The sequence below is a fragment of the Bidens hawaiensis genome, unplaced genomic scaffold (genome assembly GCF_021521415.1).
Source record: "Bidens hawaiensis isolate Kalapana, Puna unplaced genomic scaffold, B.hawaiensis_p1.1 tig00012615_1, whole genome shotgun sequence".
Classification (NCBI taxonomy): domain Eukaryota; kingdom Viridiplantae; phylum Streptophyta; class Magnoliopsida; order Asterales; family Asteraceae; genus Bidens; species Bidens hawaiensis.
Window position 1 is genome coordinate 108,097 of NW_027492038.1, and position 15,546 is coordinate 123,642.

At 37.3% G+C, this 15,546-nt stretch overlaps 2 pseudogenes across 1 annotated transcript; one reads left to right on the forward strand and one right to left on the reverse strand.

Moving 5' to 3' along the window:
• The first annotated feature begins 5,558 nt into the window (after window positions 1-5,558).
• On the forward strand, window positions 5,559-11,229 carry LOC143541623 (LEC14B protein-like; annotated as a pseudogene). Its single transcript, XR_013136780.1, has 9 exons — window positions 5,559-6,105; window positions 6,278-6,397; window positions 6,524-6,601; window positions 7,203-7,378; window positions 7,979-8,056; window positions 8,231-8,406; window positions 8,939-9,097; window positions 9,355-9,415; window positions 10,851-11,229. The product of XR_013136780.1 is annotated as an LEC14B protein-like (transcript).
• A 404-nt stretch (window positions 11,230-11,633) lies between these two features.
• On the reverse strand, window positions 11,634-12,380 carry LOC143541607 (secreted RxLR effector protein 161 pseudogene; annotated as a pseudogene).
• Window positions 12,381-15,546: the final 3,166 nt, after the last annotated feature.

Here is a 15,546-nt window from a genome sequence, read left to right on the forward strand (position 1 = left end):
GTTAATATTATTCGTGCATATTGTTTATGATTATACGTGAACTTGCTTGCAATGTGTTTATTGTTTTTATGGTGGAAGTTACGCAAACGCATACACATAGTGGGAGGGTCCGACGGGACGTACCCGTGCCGTCCAATGTTACGACTTCGGTTGTTTACGTAAGGTGGTTCTCATTTCCCCGACTTCAACGGCTTCGGCTAAATGAACGGGAGGACGACACTATTTGATTTTATTTACTTTACGTTTGAATATTTATTGCATGACGATTGTTTAATCGCGAGTTATACACACACACACACACACACACATATATATATATACACGCAAAAACTTATGAAAACTCACCAACATGTGTTGTTGACAAAATATATTATTTTCATGTGCTGCAGGTTGATACGATAAAGTGCTAGGACAAGAAAACTAGTTATGCCTTAGGATTATTTCAATGAATAATATTTATTTCATTTAGATTTAATGTTGTTTGTCTTATTATCAGACTATTTGTGTACCTCTGAAGTTATGGGATATAATAAATATATTGACACTATTAATAGTGTTACGAGCTTATGAGTGATCTGTACGTTGCACCCGGGTGTATTCTGCTTAAAGCCGAGGTGTTACATTTGGTTTGGTTATGTTTAAGGTAATAACCGAATCAAACCGACACATGATCACCCTAGTACATGGATAAGCCTCCAAACAATGCATTAATCTTGTACTACTACCATGAGTTATACGCAGTTGCCCTTTAGCATCAAAGACGTATTCAAGGGCTTGATATGAAACTTTCAGATTTCACGTTTGTAGTTCTCAAACTCGTAACTCGTTTAGGCTCACGAACCGACTCGGGCTCCATAAGTAAGCATTGGGCTTGGGTTCATTTACTTTTTGCAAGAATAAATACAGTTCAAAAGTTCATGATACTTGTGGCTTTTGTTTTTCTGTGCTCCAGAATGTAAACAATTAAGGGATGCTATGTACTTTAAATTTAAAGGGGTCATGGCCTCATGGGCATGAAAAGTAATGGTAGGGATTACTCTGTAAAATAGTAACCAAGTTTTATAACTGTTCCAATCAGGTCACTGATATAATAATTTGTTCCAATCAGGTCACTAAACTTTTAAAATTATTTCAATACTAGATATATGACCTGAATAGTAGGTTGTACAATTTATATTCAAAAAAATATATAAATATAGCATATAATTAAAGTCAATATAAGATACTACTTCTTTATGCTATATATAAAAACCGGGTTTCAATTTCTCCGACGGGTTTTCCGGCGGATCCTCGCCGGAGCATGCTGCCGTGCCCGTAATTACAAGTCCCGAAACTTAACTCTCCTGGTTTTGAAATCCGGGTCGTCATCATACCTGTTTTAAGTGTCCGACCCCGCAGAAAAATGTTACCGGTTGGAAGAACGTGTACGGACGGAGAAGTGCCCGATTTTTTATTGGAGCTGGACCGGTTCCGGGTCAGACCCGGTTTTTTTTTCCAGTGGGTAATTTTTAACAGAAATCTTGCCGGAGTTTGATTTTTTTGAACCGGATCCGGGTTGAGTTTGGATGAGGAACGTAGTAGATTAGGTGGTGGTGGTGTTGATTTTGGCCGGTGGTGGTTACAGTCTTGGTGGTGGTGGGTGGCTGAAGGTGGTGACTGAGTTGCTAAAGGTGGAGGTGGGCTGGTGATTAGGAAACCAGGAACAAGAAGTTGGAGTAACAAGAACTTATTGTGATTTTATTTTGTTTGTTTTACTCATTTTAGTAAAACTTGAATTACTAATTTTGTTTGTTTGTTTTACTAATTATCTGTTATTCAGTAAAAATATGCAAAATATAAAAATTCATTTGCGCATCCGGTGAATCGAACTCCGATCAGTACCGTGGGAGGGTACCATGATACCACTACACTAGATGCGCTGTTTGTGATGCTTATGAGTTAGTAGCTTTCAATCTGAAGATGTATGTTGAGAAAGTCAAGCTTCGGCCATTTAGTTACAGGCAACTGATGGATGATTCATAGGTATACTTTTATATACTTCTTCATTCATGTTTTTATTTATTTATTTTGTTAAAATGCCTCTTTCAAACACATGAAAACAGTGAACTATGATAATGATCAAATACAAAATTTATAGAATTATGAGCCATGAAATTTATGTAACAACAGATAAAATACTAAACAGGATTTAAAAGAGTGTATGGATCTCTAACGCTGTCAAGACATTGTAAACAATGATGGTTCTCGAGAAGTGTGTGTGTGTGGGGGGGGGGAGTCATTATATAAAGAAAATAATAATATAAAAGGTATGTGGAGATAAAATTGCGAAGAACAATTGTAATAAATGTATTCATAACGCTTTCATTTTAGCGGCATGTCACGCTTATGAAATCAAAATGAAACAAAAACAAAAATTTCAAAACAATGGTTGTGTATCACCGCTAACTCATGCCATGTTTAAATTCCCACTTTACGCGAAGTTATCACCGCGTACCACCTTTTAGATGCTAATCAACAATAAAATGTATCTTTTACTGGTGAATTCAATGTATACACGAATCTTCACCGTGTATTTCCGCACTCTTAGGCTCTTAGCATACACAGGCATTATTTGTGATTATTTTAAGTAAATGAAAAATTATGACTTTTAATTAGTGTGACTTTTTTTTTCATATACACCATATTGTTTATTAAAAAAATATAGAGACTAGTTTGATTTCTATTCGGTTAAATCAATTGTTATACACATGCAACCATAATATGACCAAAAAAACCGGTTATAAAAAATGAGGAAAGAAACTATCAGTATCTCAATCGATTCATCTAATTCAGTTCAATTACAAACTACTATTCACATTCTTTTCATAACAAAACTAACCAAAGATAGACGCGCAATATGACACATTCATCAAATTACAAACTAAACATTCCTCTTTGTAGCATCATTTTACTACTACTCTTACCAGCATTCCACTTTATAGCAACATTTTTCAACCACCACATAACAATACCTTAACATTGACCCAAAAACTAAAATTATCAAAAAAAAAAAAAAAAGCACATAATACTACGATTTAGTCCTCAGAAAGGCAAAGGCAAGCATGTAAGTAGTGTTGTAAAAATTGTAGTCGCTAGTCGGACGATGGGTTAGAGACTAGCAATTAACCTGGATTTATCGAGATTAATCGCATCGGACTTTAATGTATAATTTTCAATTTAATATATACGAGCACACATTTTTTTTATATGTAATTTTCAATTTTAACATATATAAACACATTTTGGCCGGAAATTAGCTTGAATCTCGCAAGAAACTGCTGGTTTTTTATGGAATCTCACAGGAAACGCTAATTTTGGTCGGAATATCGTCGAAAACCGCTGATTGTGATTGGAATCTCGCTGAAAAACCGTCCATCTTGGCTGGATTTCATCGTTGACCGATTAGTCCAAAATTAATCAAATGAAGCAGAGACTATGTAACCGAATTCAGATAACCACAAACAGCTTTATTCATATCCAGTGAGCTAGCTGCTTCAGGTAATCCAGAAACCCTAACTATAATATAACTATTTACTGTTCAATTCATCCAATCACGCTTCAAATTCCGTTCAATCACAGTTATGATTCGTTAACGATGATATAATCCGTGTTTATCGCTAATTGTCTGTGACTCGATCTTCGAATTCGTTGATTTCGTGGCTACGAAGCTGCGTTTAGTCACGATTACTGTTTAATTCATCCGATTACGCTTCAAATTCTGTTCAATTACAGTTTAGTGTTGCTGATGATGATGTAATTTGTTACGGTAAGTTCATATCGTAGTTTTAGGCTTCGTGTTTATCGTTTCTAGCTCTAGAATGCATGTATCGCTAATTGAATGTGATTTTATGTTCGAATTCGTTCATTTTGTGGTTAAGTAGCTTCGGTTAGTTACGATAAGCTGTTGTGATGCTGTTTCAGCTTCTGATTGTGTAATTAACCGCTGAATCATGTGGAATTGATGATATAGACTTAGTTTTTGCTGTTTAATTCATCTGATTAAGCTTCAAGTTCTATTTAATTACAGTTTTGATTTGTTAACGATGATGTAGTTCGTGCTTATCGCTAATTGAATGTGATTTTATCTTTGATTTTGTGGTTACGAAGCTTCGTTTAGTTACGATTACGCTTCAAATTATGTTCAGTTACAGTTTAGTTTTGTTTATGATCGTGTAATTTGTTTCGGTAAGTTAATTCTGGCGGTTTTTTTGGCTTTGAGTTTATTATTTCTAGCTCTAGAATACATCTATCGCTAATTGTTTGTGAATTGTGATTATGTCTTCTCGTATTCGTTGATTTCGTGGTTACTACGCTCCGTTTAGGTATGATAAACTGTTATGCTATGCAGTTAATGCTGTAAAAAAACGGATATCGGTCAAGGACCGATATTTGAGATATAGGTTATCGTGGTGGGATATCGGTAATTTTAGGGGGGTGTTTGGGATTCCTTATTTTAGCCTCCTTATAACTTATGGAAAAGTCATAAGTTACAAAGTTGTAACTTATGGAGCTTTTCCCCTCACATCATAAGCAATCCCAAACACCTTTTAACTTTTCAAAAAGTTAATAAGTCATAAGGAGGCCAAAATAAGGAATCCCAAACACCCCCTTAATATCTTGCTGAATTTATATATATATATAGCAATTTAACACTAGCAATTCAGTATACTTCCCTACCATTAACAAATTATCCTTTCGCAACTTGCAAAACACTAAAAAATGTAGCAAGCAGGAACTGGTTAAGACTTATGACACTAACATTACACACTAACAATTGACAGTTAAGACTTAAAACACTAATAGCAGCAATATGAAGAAAGACGAATGAATAACTAAGAAGAAGTTACTGATATTGGGAAAATGGTCAATATCGCCGATATTATCATACCGGTATTCTGACCGATATTTCACATGGGGATCGGTCAGCTTTTACTTGCATAAGTAATCGCTGAATCAGCTTAGGTTAAGATGATTTAGACTTTAGGTTTATCGAGTTCGCATCGTACTAGTGTTTTTGACTTTTGATGTTGCAGATTAAGTTGAATTGTGTTATACATTTCTACAACTGCATGAAACTATGAAATCTAGGTTGACATTTACTACAGTTTATGATAAATTTTGTATTGAATACATAATCCGTAGAAAAATTGTGTATTATTGATAAAATGTTATAGGAGTAAAAACCGTAAAATCAGGATGATTACAATGAAACCTAATTAAATCATATCTGATTATCTTATAACTTTGGTTATGATATAACAATTAAGGGTGTGCATGGTTTGGTTCGGTTATAGATATATGGTGAACCGAAATCGAACCAGAAAAATCGTTTTTTGAACAAATCAAAGAATTAACCGTCAGTTATTGCTTCGGTTTAACTAATTCGGTGTTATGGAGCCTTTACAGTTTATAATAAATCCCAACCAATATATTCTATCTAATACAATCATCTTCGAATCTGGAATTACTATCTTGGAGAGGGGCAATTGGTATTTGAGAATTGAGATTTGAATACGTGATTCAGTATATTTGTTTGCAGGGTTTGCAAGCTGAAAACCAGAGATGATATGAAGGAGCATTGTGTGATGCTTTATGCTATTTTAAGACAAAAAGCATTTACAAATTATTTATGTTAAAATGTTCTTTAGGCCTTGGAACACTGCCATAGGTGACATGGGATATGCACTGAGTAGATTGGAAATAGATCCAGATTATTCTGATAGTGAATCATCTCCTGTTGGAGATGAAAATGACGGTCCTCGGTCTTCATCACAGATTGATTTGGATCATGAAGTTGCTCAACTAACAAAACTGAAGTCATCACCTCATGAAAGGTTAAAACGGGTTCTTGGACGAAGAGATGAGGTTACATTTTCGCCTGTGAAGATGTTAGCGAGTCGAGAAGGGAATTATTCGGGCCGAGGACAGTTTTCCGCGGCAGATCGTTGCCATATTCTAAACAAATATTTGCCTGTTAAAGGTCCTTCTATTGTTGACCAATTGACTACCCGGGCTTATGTCTCACAGTTTTCAAATGATGGTTCCCTTTTTGTTGCTGCATTTCAGGTATTCTTGCCTCTTTGTTGTAGTCTTGAAGTTATCATAATCTACACACAAATTGAAATGAGTTATGTCTGTGTTAAGAACAAAAATATTGTTGTTTATTAGGGTTAAAACTGTCTTCAATAATAGGAGCTACTTTATTTCTAAACTGGTAAAGTTTATCTCATTTTAACAGGGAAGTAATATTAAAGTTTATAACGCTGATATGGGGTGGAAGCTTCAGAAGAATATTCTTGCTAAAAGCTTGCGATGGACGGTTACTGATACAGCCCTTTCACCAGATAAACGTTTCTTGGTGAGTGTTTATTTTCTTTCTTTAAATATAGACGTTATAGCCTATCAATTGATCATGGATTAACAAAAGCAGTTTGTTTGAATTTAGTAGTTCTTTAAGATATTGCCATTTTGTTGCTGCTTGCAGGTTTATGCGACTATGTCACCTATTGTCAACATTGTAAATATTGAATCTGCTGGAACGGAGTCCCATGCAAATGTAACGGTATGACTTTATCTTCTGAGTAGTACTATGTGTTTAGTGCAGGCGTGAACTTATGTGTTATTTCTTCATGATTTTGTTTAATTAAGGTTCCCATTCACGTCTTCTTACGTATAGTTCATGATCGCAGATGCATAAAGAGCACTTTGGGTCGGGAAAGTCATTTGAAAGAGTGTTTATACATGGAAAACAATGAACTATTATGAGAAATACAATAAACATCAAGTGTTTAATTTGCCATAACCAGATTCACTTTACTATCTGAGTAATTTTTCGCGAAAAAGAGAAAACAATGATAACTTTGCCTCATTTGCCTAGTTGGTTGGCTGAAATTAATTTAGCAAACTTTTTATAGCATCTGCCTATAGGATTATTTCTATACGTTGTTTGTTTCACTTTGTTTAATTAAATTCTGGGTTAATAATAGTTTTTACTGTTATATGACTTTCTCCCAACACTTATAAAAATGTATTTTCTCAATATGCCCAGATAAATTCTTCTCTTTGCATGCTATCAAGTATCAAACAGTTCGTTTAGTTTTGGTGTCTTACACTAACTTTTTCACTCATTTGATTTTTGATAATGGTGATTTGGAAACTTGCAGGAGATACATGAAGGATTAGAATTTTCTGGTGATGATGAAGGGGGATATTCATTTGGAATCTTTTCTGTAAATTTTTCTAATGATGGCAGAGAACTTGTAGCTGGAAGTAGTGATGATTCAATTTATGTTTATGATATTGAAGCAACAAACTTTCCCTTCGAATTCAAGCACATACGGTAATACTATTATTAGCTATTTTAATCGTTTAGTCATTTGCTGCATTCTTTCTCTTTGCGTTACAACACACTTCTATACAATTGAATCACAACATGATCTAGAAACTTGTTGTCTCTTGTACACAAATATTCCCATTAAAACCTCACATGTATAATTAACTCTTTCTGTAAACTACCCTCGATCACTTGCCAAATTACACGCGATGCGTGGTGATTCTACTTCATGAGGACTTACTAAATGATCTTCTTTCATAAGAAAAGAATTTATAAAAAGTTAATCAACCTAGATTATTTTGTACTTACAGCTATAGGTTGCAGAACAAACAGGCTGGGGTGGTGGTTGTTTTTTTTGGAAAAGGGGGGGGGGGGGTATGGCTAACGAATAGTTTTTTGGTAACGGGCGGCCGGGGTTGACGTTATGCATTAAAAAAGTACACTTTAGGCGATCTGCTTGACCCTTTCACATTTTAGCTAGGTTTTTATTTACCATATGGCCCGTTAGAGATAAATGTTACCTGAATCAGCATGCGCATCAGCGGATGGGTCAAAATTGTTACCTGTAATAACTTATTATGGATATTCACTTGTTACGTGATGCAGTCAGACATAAACAGTGTGTGCTTTGCTGATGAAACCAGCCATCTGATATATTCCGGGAGTGATGATAATCTCTGTAAGGTAAATTCTTATAGGTTTTTATACAATTTGTATATCTTTGTTACTATAACAGATATTTTTCGCATTTGGAAATCCTTAAAACTCAGATTTGTTTTCTTAAAATGGATGGAAACATTAATACTTATTTTAGGAAGACGTGTGGAAAAATTATTATTAAGAATTTTGAATTTTCAGGTCTGGGATCGACGTTACTTGAGATCCAGAGGGAAGCCAGCCGGAATCCTGATGGGGCATCTAGAAGGAATTACATTTCTTGACAGCCGTAATGATGGTCGTTATTTCATTTCAAATGGGAAAGATCAGGCAATAAAGCTTTGGGATATCCGAAAAATGTCCTCTAACGTCACTCGGTGTGTTAATATCCTATTATTTATGAACACATACATATATTTTAATATTGGCGCAACAGGGTGTCCCATGTGGAAGCTTCTGGTTGGCTGAACAATATCTTAGCTGAGAAACAAGAAAAGTCAAATGATGCTTTGGTAAAAGAAAAAAGTCAAAATTATTTTGTCAAACTAATTGGTCAAAATGGCCATTTTGGTTATTTTCACTCAAATATAAGCTCGTAGTTCCTGAAAGCCAAATTACCTGTATACCCTTTCACAAGTATCACTTAACTAGTAAATATTTATGCTTCTATTCTTTTGTCATTTTACACTTTCCAGCTAGAAGGTTAAAATTGATTCGCAACGTTTGACTTTCGTTCAAATAAACACTTTAACTATCGAAAAAATGTTGGAATAAAGATCATGACAGTTAATTGACAAGTAATGATCATTTTAGAGTAGGCTTTATCTCGGCTGTTAATAGTTTTTCAAATTATTACATTATAAGCGCATATAATTACAATATGCAATACATTCTTTTATTCTTTTTCAGCACCCCCGCGTTTAGGAACTATGAATGGGATTATAGATGGATGGACTACCCGCTCAGGGCCCGAGATGTAAAGCATCCATGTGATCAGTCAGTTGCCACATATAAAGGTCATTCAGTATTGCGTACACTTATACGCTGCTATTTTTCACCAGAATACAGGTAATTATACTAAGTTTTTTAGTTGTACAGATAATGTGTTAAATAACCGGAAAACATATGTTATAATAATAATAATAATAATTCAAGTTTTGTTATATTGATAATAAATGATAATTCAAGTTTTGCTATAATAATAATAATAATAATAATAATAATAATAATAATAATAATAATAATAATAATAATAATAATTCAAGTTTTGCTATATTGATAAATGATAATGGACATTAACAGATTATTTGTTTATTATTTTGCAGCACTGGCCAGAAGTATATTTATACTGGATCTCATGATTATTGTGTTTATGTTTATGTTTTGGTACGTATAACGCTCCTAAAACCGCAAAACAAAAAAAAAATCGTTGTATTGCATCAGTTGCCTTAAAAAATATGATTTAAATAAGGACTATTGGTTTTTATTGGTCCCAAGTATTTCATTTTTGCCGGCGCTGGTCCCAACTATCACTTTAACTGCCAACGGTCCCAACTTTCACACATGTGTCTGCCACCAGTCCACGACTAACCGAGTACTAACTCCGTTATGTTTTAGCTGACGTGTCCATCCTACGTGTTAAAAAACCTTGACGTGGCTGCCTGCGTGTATATTAATAACAAAAAACCCTTCTCAAATAGAGTTCATCGAACAGTGATCAATCATTCGAGTTCGATTCTTTAACCATTTTCAACTGCTATTATTCAAATCATCATCACCTTCACTTGAATTCAATTAGTTGATCCAATCACTCACGATGCCTTCAAGAAGACGAACGCTTCTCAAAGTCATCATCCTCGGCGACAGCGGGTCAGTTGTTTCATTTCGCCTCTTAAACTTGAACTGTATTAGGGTTTTGTACTTAATTCGAGTTCGATTTGACTCCTGTGCTGGTCAATTTGATTGATCACTGTTCGATGAACGAATGATTCAATGATTGAATTAGGATTTTAATTTGGGGTTGTTCTTGATCGATTGGGTTCTCGATCGATTGGAGCTTCATTTTCCTAATGTTAATCTTCATCTTCTTCTTCAAATCCTCACCGTCCATTACCCCATCATCAGATCTCTCTCGCAGATCTTTAAAAACCAGATCTTGGGGCGGACCCGACTGGGAAAAACGGGTCAAATCCTCCTCCAAGATCCGATCCAAATCCGGGTTTTCCGTCTTTGTCACCGGCGCCGCCGGCTTCGTCGGAACCCACGTCAGCGCCGCCCTGAAAAGCCGTGGCGACGGCGTCCTAGGGTTAGACAATTTTAACGATTATTACGAGAGCTAGGCAGAGTTTATTAGAAAGAAGTGGTGTTTTTATTGTACAAAGTGATAGTTGGAAGGGGAAGCCACATCAGAATCAAGCCACGCAGAATCAAGCCACATCAGAATCAAGCCACGCAGGCAGCCACGTCAAGGTTTTTTAACACGTAGGATGGACACGTCAGCTAAAACATAACGGAGTTAGTACTCGGTTAGTCGTGGACTGGTGGCAGACACATGTGTGAAAGTTGGGACCGTTGGCAGTTAAAGTGATAGTTGGGACCAGCGCCGGCAAAAATGAAATACTTGGGACCAATAAAAACCAATAGTCTTTAAATAATAAGATATTTTTAAAAAATGGAACAGTTTAGTACACTCGCAACTTTTTAACAGTGTTACACGTTCAAACCGTTTCAGCTGTGGTTTTCTAGATTTGATGCGTTACCAATAAAACACAACACGAATGGACCGTTTACGTGATAACGGGTTTGTTTCAACGGTTTTCAGGTGAGTGGGGCCCAGGTTGCAAGACTTGTGCATCATAAATCAACAGTTAGAGATTGCAGTTGGCATCCTTATTATCCGACACTCGTTAGTTCTTCATTTGATGGAGATATCGCAAAATGGGAATTTCCTGGTAATGGAGAGAACCCGATTCCGGTGCATAATAGTAGGTCCCACAGAAGGCATTTTGATTAAATATTCTACAAAATGAAAATCTGTAAGTTGTTTTTCTCACTTATGTAAAATAAATTAAGGAATGGGTGAATTGAGGAAATGACATTGTTGTTGTGCATATACACAAATCTTTAATTTATTTCATAATATAAATACTATAGAAAATTGTATATAAACTTTATATTGTGAGTTCTTTCTTCGGATGTGTAATTAATCAAGAATGATAAACGATAATTAACGAACAACTTAGTAATAGCCGACTTATATTATAACCAGAAAATATAGCTCAAAAGCTGATTACAATATCTTTGGTAGTGATGGTGGTGATTGTTGTGTTTGTTGTTGTGTTGTGATGTTGTCTCTAACACTAACTTTGTACATGCATTTATACTAGTAATCCAACTTGGTCACCAAGCATAATATGTGTCCACCACTCAACTTGGCCACGAAGGTGAACTTGGGCAACAAGGTCAACTTGGCCAACAAGGTGAACTTGGCCACCAAGCAAATGGAAGAATGTTTCATAACACCCCTTAGACTTTAACCGGCTTGTTAAAATCTCTTAGGCTCGGTTCACCGACTTGTGACCCGGAATAGAAATTAACCCAACATTCACCCCGCTAATTTCTGATTCGGATTAGAAAGGTCTTCAACTCCAAGTAACTCGTGCATCTCCGTGAACTTGATTCTTGCAAGTGCTTTAGTGAGGATATCGGCTCGTTGCTCTTTCCCGCTAATATGCTCAACATCAACCTCGCCGTCGTTGTAACAATCTCAGATGAAATGAAAACGAGATTTTATGTGCTTTGTTCGATTGTGAAAAACCGGATTTTTCACAAGGGCTATTGCCGATGTGTTATCAACTTTCAACACAACTTTCTGCAATGCTTCTCCAGTCAACTCGCTCAACAACTCTCGGAGCCATACAGCTTGACATGCGGCTGCTGACGCCGCCATGTACTCGGCTTCACATGATGAGAGTGCAACTGTCGCTTGCTTTTGTGAGCACCATGTAATTGGAGATTGCCCGTAATAAAACACGTGGCCAGTGGTACTTCTACCATCATCCTCATCTATGTTGTGACTACTATCACTATAACTGACAAGTTGTTTAGACCCGTTCTTTCCATACTTGATCCCGTAACTCGTCATTTTCTTCAAATATCTCAATAGGTGTCGTATTGCCATAGCATGAGATTCCCTTGGACTTTGCATGTATCGACTAACAATACCCACGGAGTATGCCATATCCGGATGAGTGTGTAATAAATACCGTAAGCAACCTATCGCCTTTCGATACTCGGTTGCATCGAGTTTGACTTCATTCTCGGCTTTTGAGTATTTCACACCATGATCCATCGGGACTTGAGATGGATTACAGTTTTGCATACTGGTCTCCTTCAGAATTCGTTTGGCGTATCCTTCTTGTGTAATTACTTATCCCGTCCTCTCGTTGAAATACTTCGATTCCAAGATAGTAGGTTAACTTCCCGAGATCCGACATCTCAAACTTGGTCGCCATACCCTTCTTGAAATCGGAAATTATACTCAAGCTTGTACCTGTCACAAATAAATCATCCACATACACGGCTACGATCAAAAAATGTTTCCCATCCGTCTTTCGGTAAACCGATTGTTCCTTGGAACATTTTTGAAACTTCATATCTCGTAGGATGTTATCAAGCTTTGTATTCCAAGCTCAGGGAGCTTGCCTTAACCCGTACAAGGCCTTTGACAACTTGTAAACTTTTGCCTCATCGCATTTTTTCTCGTATCCTTCGGGTTGTGAAACAAACACGACTTCTTTCAATTCACCATGCAAGAAAGCCGTTTTTACATCAAGATGGTGGATTTCCCACCCGTTAGATGCGGCTAATGCGATTAGTAGCCGAACAGTCTCAATTCGGGCTACCGGAGCGAAAACATCATCAAAGTCGATCCCGGGGTGTTGCACGTAACCCTTTGCAACCAACCGAGCTTTATACTTGTTTATCGTTCCATCCGCATTTCGTTTGATTTTGAACACCCACTTCAACCCGATACATTTTGCACCCTTTGGAAGTTCAACTAACTTCCATGTATTATTTTTGTTTATCGAATCGATCTCGGTATTCATAGCACGAACCCATTCTTGGTTCGACTTAGCCTCAAAATAGCTACTCGGTTCACCACTCGCTGTAAGAAGTAATTGCTCATAGTCAGAGTCAACATGTAACACATAATCTTCTTGTAATCTTCTTGGTAAAACCGAGACTCGGGTTGAACTTCTTAGACCCGTTTGGGTCTCATTTTCACCCGAATGGACCTGTGACCCATTACTCATCGACTGAACTTGAGTGTGGGCTGAGGAATTAGGCCCGATATAACTCTGTTCGGTTGAGTCGTTGGACTCAGGTTGAACTGATGATGCAGGTTCAAAGCTTGGGCTACCCGGGTCGCTTCCCGAAGTTTCTTCAATAGTGGGCTCGATTTGACCAGTTCCATTATCAACCGCACCCCCAAACAATAGAAAACATACCCGGCACATAGGCATCGTCTCGACTTTCTTTACCCAGTTCCACCCTCTATTTTCATCAAACACAACGTCCCGGCTAACAACAATTTTTCGGGTGTTCGGGTCGTTAAGACGGTAAGCTTTTGAACCCATCTCCGACCCGAGATAAACGAGTTGTCTTGACCTGTCATCAAGTTTCTTTAGATGTACACTATCAACTTTAGCATACACCACGCATCCAAATACTCGAACATGTTTAATAATCGGTTTCTTTTTCTTGAACCATTCATATGGAGTTTGATCAACCAAGGCCCGGGTTGGGACCCGATTGATTAAAAAGGTTGAATGTCGGACTGCTTCTCCCCACATATAATTCGGTACATGCATCGCCTTTAGAATACTCCGCACCATCCCCATTAAAGTTCGGTTTCGCCTTTCTACCACGCCATTTTGTTGTGGCGTGTACGGGGCGGTTAAATGCCGAATAATTCCACTTTCATCGCAGAACCGATTGAAATCACGTGAAGTGAATTCTCCACCCCTGTCGGTTCGGAGAGTTTTCATTGGTAAACCCGCCTCCGTCTCGATTAGGGCTTTAAACCTCTTAAAACTTTCAAACGCTTCACCCTTTTCTTTCAATAAAAACGTCCACATATATCGTGAGTAATCGTCTATAACAACAAAGACATACCTATTACCCGAGATAGTGGATGGGGTTATTGGACCGCACAAATCACCATGAACTAACTCCAAAGGTTAGGATGCTCTAAACAAGGATGTGGCTGGAAACGAACGCCTAGTTTGTTTACCTACCAAACATGATTCACACAACTGATTTTCGTGTTCAACATGAGGTAAACCTCGTACAAGATCCTTCTTAGCCATCGATTTCATTAACTCGAAATTGATGTGCCCAAGCCTTGCATGCCAACGCCATGCATCATCTTGGATCTTTGAGTGCAAACACACGAGAACTCCAATCTTCATCCGTATTTTATAGAGTCGGTTTGCGGATCTTGTGACCTTCATGAGTAACCTCTTGTTCTCATCGTACATGGTCAGAAGATCGTGCTTCATCCGAATGTCGCATCCGGACTCCGTTGCTTCACCGAGACTTATTATATTATTTTTTAACTCCGGAATATAAAAAACCTCTGTTAGCAAGTCTTGGTCACCCGATTTTCCTTGGAAAAGAATTGAGCCTTTTCCCTTGATTTGAACAAATGACCCATCTCCGAACCTAACCCTCCCGGTTATGTTCTCGTTTAATTCTAAAAAATATGACCGGTTTCCTGTCATATGATTACTTGCCCCATTATCCAAATACCACACATCATCTTCGACCCGCTCGGTCTCATATTTCTTTGATATTAGGTTTTGTTCATTTAAGAACACAACTTGATGCATATACGCCGCATCATCAAAATTTTCACGGGCTTCGATTTTGTTTGCTTCTTGACCCTTTTGAACCCGGTCCAGGCAACCGGATGCAAAGTGACCAAATTGGTCACATCGGTAACATACAATCTTTGATCGATCTTTCTTCATCTTTATTTTCCCTCGATTTGATGACCCTTGTTCGGTACTAGGGGTTCAGTCTTGGCCATTAAATCGGCCTCGACCGCGACCTCGACCTCCTCGTCCTCGTCCCCTATTAGATTTAAAACTTCTTTGACTTGATGAATCATATTTACCGAATAAAAGTTTACCTTGGTCACCCACTTGAATTTCTTCTTCTCGGATTCGCTCCTCATAGGCTTGGAGTTGGCCTACAACATCTTTAAATCCCATTTTATTGAGATCCAACACTTGCTCAAGCGAAGCAACCATCTGAATATACTTTGATCTTGGGAGACTTTTGAGAAACTTCTTTACCAACCTTTCTTCATCTATAACTTCACCGAGAGTCGCGGATTTCGAAGGCAACGCTCAATAACTTGCCCGCAAAGTTATCTATGGAATCTGACTCGTTCATCTTCATATTGTCAAATTCCATTGACAAGGTTAGGAGACGTGCTTCTCTAACCCGTT